Here is a 6,000-nt window from a genome sequence, read left to right on the forward strand (position 1 = left end):
ATTTTCTTTGTTGCATGTCATTAATATTTTAATAGTGTACATTCTAAGAGAAGGGGGAGAAGGAGGAGAATTTTTTTCCAAAGGTGTTTTGGTGCCTTAACTTAACAAAAGAGCAGCTGAAAAAGAATATAATAACCACCTGCCAAAACCCAATCAAAGAGCAAAACATGTAATAAGAACGAAAAAATGAATAAATAGTACACTCTACCTAAAATCTGCTTGATCACACATGATATAAACTCCACCGGATAAAGCCATGTGCCTGATTCACGACACCAGCAAACCTTTTACTTCCAAACGCAGATTTTACGAGTCTTTAAACTGCATCACTGAAGAGATGTGGACGCATTTCTGCAAACATATCCTGGAGTCATTGAAAAATGACCTATTCTCTCTCATGCCAAAAAGTTCCTAAAACATCATGGTGATCATTTCGGACATTGGGAAATTTGTTCATTTAAAGCTACATTAGATGGCTTTAAAGTTTATATTTAGACAGACAGGAAAACACTGAAGACCGCGGAGGCACGGCTGAGTAATGGCTCTAAATGACACAGCATGTAAAAACTAGACTTCAGAGGAGCTTCGCTAACACTACGACTCCTTCATGTTCGGCTCCTGGGGGACGAGGGTCTGAATCTGACCGACTTTGTGAATGAGGTCTGTGTGTGTGTGTGTGTGTGTGTGTGTGTGTGTGTGTGTGTGTGTGTGTGTGTGTGTGTGTGTGTGTGTGTGTGTGTGTGTGTGTATGTGAGAGAGAGATGGATCTCTGCCATTACACTGGAGCTGAACAGATGGGAAGCCTGCAGTAGGTTTTTCCTGCTCACATCAGGGGTGATGGAGAGTGTTGTTCAACCGCTGTTAGGGAATCCCGTACACTCACTGACAGCCTCTACATGCATGCATGTGCAATTGCCAAGTTGCACTTCAACATCCAGCATCCTTTCAGCAGACTTGAGAATTCGATTTCCAGCTCTTGAAACCCATTTTTCTAAGATGTTTTGTAATGTTTAAAAATGCCTTTGACAATTTTTTTCCGTGACTGAAGAGTCATGATAAAAAAGAAAACAGAGAAAGAGGTTTTTTTTAAAGAAAAAGGCTTATAAAAATAATTTTACTACCAGTTCTCTCCTCCATTGTGAAGTATCCTTTCAGTAGAACAGTGAAGTGTGAATGGAGCTACAGACACTTATGTGTATCACAAACCTCATTTCATCCAAGGACAATATTGTTCTGTTACATGTGGATATAAAATGCTAAATGTCTCTATTATCTATGACTAGACACTCATAAAGTCACTGAAAATTCCTTTACAGAAACTTGAAATTTACTTTTCGTAAAATCTTTTATCAAACAGTTAAAATTTTGGTATTTGTAGTAGAGTAGCACAAGACGACAGAAATATGTTTATATCTACTTGAGATGTGACAATTCAGTTTTATAGACAGGCCTAGAGACTGGCGATTAATAACCCCCTGGCAACCACAGGTCGCTAGGGAAAAGTGTTTATTATCCAACTGGTTGACGGTTGAATGGGGAGTAAAACTGTGAAGAGTGTGACTCAAACTGGAAGTTGTGCCTCTTGAAAGGCAGTAGGTTTCACTGCCATGCAGCAAGTAGCTGGGGAATACCTGCAGACATGTCAGCGTCTTCCATGCAAACTTTGGATGGGCGTGGCATTTTCCTAGCAACCAAAGCAATCCAAGGGAGGTTTTTGATGCAGCTTGTTTGGGACCAATTTCCCCTAGCAACAGTAAGTAACCGCTAACTCCTACTTGCCTGCCGATCAGGGAAGAAGCATGTGTGACCGAGGCTTCAGACTTTAGTAGAGTTGAAAGAGAACCCTAAGAAACCCTCTCTTACTTGGTTTAAATCACTAGACTCCAACCTTCCAAAATGTTTATGGAAAACAAACCATCACAGAAAAGTTTAAAAACTACAAAAAGCAAAACACAATGGTGGTCTAGAACCACCAAATTTTTATCACTGGTTGTTATCCAATAGATTAATCTATTTAGAAAAATATAGCAAACCAATTTTATTGGACAGCCCTTGAACAAACTTAGAACAAACATTCTGTGAAAAGTAAAAGTCTCTAATTTGCCTTTCATAAGCTTCAGTATTAAGCATCATAACTGCTTTAAAAGCCTTAACATTAACACCTCTCTGACATCCTGGTAGGAATTCTTAAAAATAATTAAGTCTTCACTTATCCCATTTAAACTAACAGATATTTGTCAGGAAAAAAAATACAACATTTTCATTGTGACATGAAAAAGGGATAAAAATCTGGAATGTGTACTACAAGATGGAAAGTTCATTTTGTTTGCAGAACTTGTATCACAATATAGAATCAGCAACAATAATTCTTGAATCAGCAAACAAAATTAATCATGCAGGAAAAATTAAATCCCAACCAACAGAATCTAAAAAGACCTACTTGGATTACAACATTTTTAAATATCTGTACCCTCAAATGGCTATCAAAAATGTATAAGCTATTATTTAAAACTGATGAATTGATTTCCTTCACAACTGTAAAGTGGGAGCGAGATCTTTCCATCAAGCCAGATCAAAACTTCTTGGCAAGAGCTTGCAGGCGACTGCAGCAATCTGCTAGCTGCTCATTAACTATTTGAGGGAATATGGATTTTTTCCAGTGATTACCTGAAGGTTACACGACTGGTCTCTAGGCATGCGTGACTACTCAGGCTTTAGCAATTAATTTCACATCAACTGATGATCATCAGTATGATGTATGGCAAAAGGAATAATCTCTTTCTCCCCAGAATTCACTGTTCTTTGTGTATATGATTATAAAAATGTATCATTTCACATTTTTTAAAGTGACCAAGCATGGCACGTTGGCAGAAGAGACCACATACGACTATTAGCATTGGAGCTAACATAGAATTTGTTTTACTTAATCAGTCGAGAATTTTTAGAACAGGTTCAATAACGTCACTGACTTGTTGTTTTATATTCTCTCTCTTTTTTATGGTTTAAATTAGATGGAAAACTGTCAAAATGCACTTTTTCAAATCACTTTCAAGGCTGAAAAAAACGAAAAGGAGATTTCTTGCGTTTCTCTCGAGTGTCTTTCGTCCCTACAGTCCAAGGTTGTTAATTTTGCCCTTACATATTTGCAGCTGTTACAGACTGGCACTGACTTCCTGTGTGGAAAGATGGTTTTAATATTGTTCTTTACAAAGGACTGAATGTTTACAGCCAAAATGTTTTTTGGTTGTTTTGGTACACTTTGTTAGTTAGATGCTCTTTTTTCCTTCAGTACTGCCTTAATTATTCATCACATAGATTCAGCAAGTTGCTGGAAACTGAGTATATATTTATCACTCTGCTAAAAACTGTCCAGAACTCTATTGTCCCCAGGTTTTTTTTTTAAACTTAATATATGTATGTTATTTGTTCCTCATATATTGTTGCTCTCTTAAAATTGGATTTCATCCTTTTAAAAGAAAATTTATATGTGTTTTCATCTGTTATTTTCACGTTTTCTTACATTTCTGTTTATATCTTCTCTTGCTGCCTGTGATTTGTGGTAATAAAAACTACAGATGGTTTTTGTGAGGTAAAATAACATTGTTGTCATTAACCATTCTCAAAATATTTCCCTCCTCAATGGTAGTTCAGGACCAATGTTCCCTCTAAGCTGCGCGCGTGCGCAATTGCGCACTGCTGGCACGGTCTCCGCGCAGAAAAAATCTGCGTTGCGCACAGAAAAAAAAAAAAAAAATCTAACCTGAATTGAAATTAAAGTAAATATGTTAACAATTCTGTTTTGCAGTGTTAGTCAGTAAGTGACTGGCTGCTCCCGTATGAGATTAGAACTATGTCACCTTATCCCATAGTCCAGCCAATGATGCGATTCACATTCGTATATACGCAGCTAATCAACGTCGTTGACAGGCTATGACAGCGTCCATATGTGCCGACACCGGTGTTTTAGCGAGCAAAGCGGCGTGGCTGATGTGGAGTGAAGCCATGTCAATGACAACATGTACAACCATTGGAGATGTGAGCAGGACAGACGGAACAATTGACGGAAAAAGTGTGGACTTTATACCAGTTTTTAAATTGTGTTGATAGGCCACGTAAAACCAGAGATATGATAAAAAAAAATATTTGCAATGTTTGGTTTTCTTCCTGAATACTATCGTTGTTTATATTTACTGCGGGAAGAAACGGTAAAAACGGCGTTTTATAAGGAAAACGCTCGAACGCACTCTCCGCCTGTGAGCAAAACCAAAACTCCCCACCCTTTCCTATTGGTGGAAAAATGTACCATGTTGACCAATCAAAACATGGCATTTGTTGTTTAGGGAGGGGGGACGTTTTAGGAGTGACAAAAAAAAGTTATAGGAGTGACGGCGGTTTTGAGATGTGAGAGATTTGCCACGTTTAGCGCAAATCTTGTGTAGTTAGTGTGTAGTGTAGTCAATAGTTTTGTTGTGTGTGTCAGAACAATGAGGCGACTGCTGAATGTTACAGGTGTTACAGCAGTGATACATCTCCTGTTGTCAGGCCTGCAGGTATCAGGCTGTTGTTCTCCTTTATCTCATAGTGGACAGAAATTATTTTTTGGAGTGGCACAAATAATTTGCGTGGCATCAAATTTGATGCAGAACAGCTGATTGTTCTGTAAATTGTTTGAAATGTTTATTTAAAAAAACACCTTGGCTACATTTTTAGGTAAACAGCTGCAAAAAACTTTGTTTGCAAAACTCAGTTACTTTTTTGAAGAAGTAACTATATAATTAATTGCCCAACATTGGTCATTATATACTATATTTTGCAGAGAGAGAGTTACAGGACTCTCTCCCAGACCACAGACTCACAATACAAGTCAGAGCTTTATAAAAAAAAAAAAAAAAAAAGAAAGAAAGAAAGTTGTGTTTTCAAAATTGGAGTTCAAGTTATTTTTACTTCCAATAGTGTTAACATACTACACAGGTCATGAACAAGATTTTTTTTAATTTTCATTGTAAGTGGGCTAAAGCAGTTAATTAAAAGTATTCTAACATAAATGTAAATGCTGTAATTTGATTATTTTAATAAACCATGTAACTTGGATGGATTCGATGCTGGCGTGACCACAGTGCACACGTCTGCTGTCGCTCACAGTGGTCCAAGGGATCGCTCAGGGAGTTTGTGTGTTCGCTCAGACACATGAAAAATTAGAGGGAACATTGCTCAGGACACTACAGGAGGTGGCGTTACGTGTACAAACAGAGCAAACTGGAGAATATTAAGCATTATCATAAGATTACTGCCATCCTTCATGACCTTCGGCATCTGTTTTAAAAGCACAAAACCTCATTTTGGACCCTTTGCATCTTCAAAAGTTTGAGGGTAAATGTTCAGTCTCCACAAAAGTAACACAGATCACAGATACAGATTGTAATTTTCTCCTCGTTGACTCATGGACAACAACAAGTCAAAAGGCCCACATGGACATTACAGTCTTACTGTTGCATTTTTTGTAATGACAGCACAAGTGTTTGTCAGTCTGATACTCTCTGATCAGGAACTGTAACGGTCATGTCGGGCCTGAGCTCCTGAAACTTTGTTCACTCTCAGCTCTATTAATTTGGACTGCCTTCTTATCTCATAGCATGAAAATCTCTCCAATAAGCAAGGAAAATAACCTTAGCCTCAACCTCCCTGTAACCTGAATTTTTGTGATGTAACAAAACAGACGGAAAATGCCTTTGTCAAATTTGCACATACTGTATATCATACACCAATCAGCCATAACATTATTACCACTGTCAGGCGAAGTGACAGTGCTCATCTCTCTTCATCATGGCAAAAATGGGAAACTGTGAACCTTATCATATGTTTATCACTGTGTTGTCACTAACACATCCTTGGTCCCCTTCTCTGTGAAAGAGTAAGAATCACAAATCCAGGTTTACATATTCTGACACCATTGTAACCCTAGTTGAGTCAGCCAGATTACAAAATGGTGGTGGCTTAATC

Source organism: Aulonocara sp. 'chitande type north' Nkhata Bay, linkage group LG10 (assembly GCF_057382095.1).
Source record: "Aulonocara sp. 'chitande type north' Nkhata Bay isolate Kocher_YH1m ecotype deep benthic linkage group LG10, A_spYH_male_GT1.1, whole genome shotgun sequence".
Classification (NCBI taxonomy): Eukaryota; Metazoa; Chordata; class Actinopteri; order Cichliformes; family Cichlidae; genus Aulonocara; species Aulonocara sp. 'chitande type north' Nkhata Bay.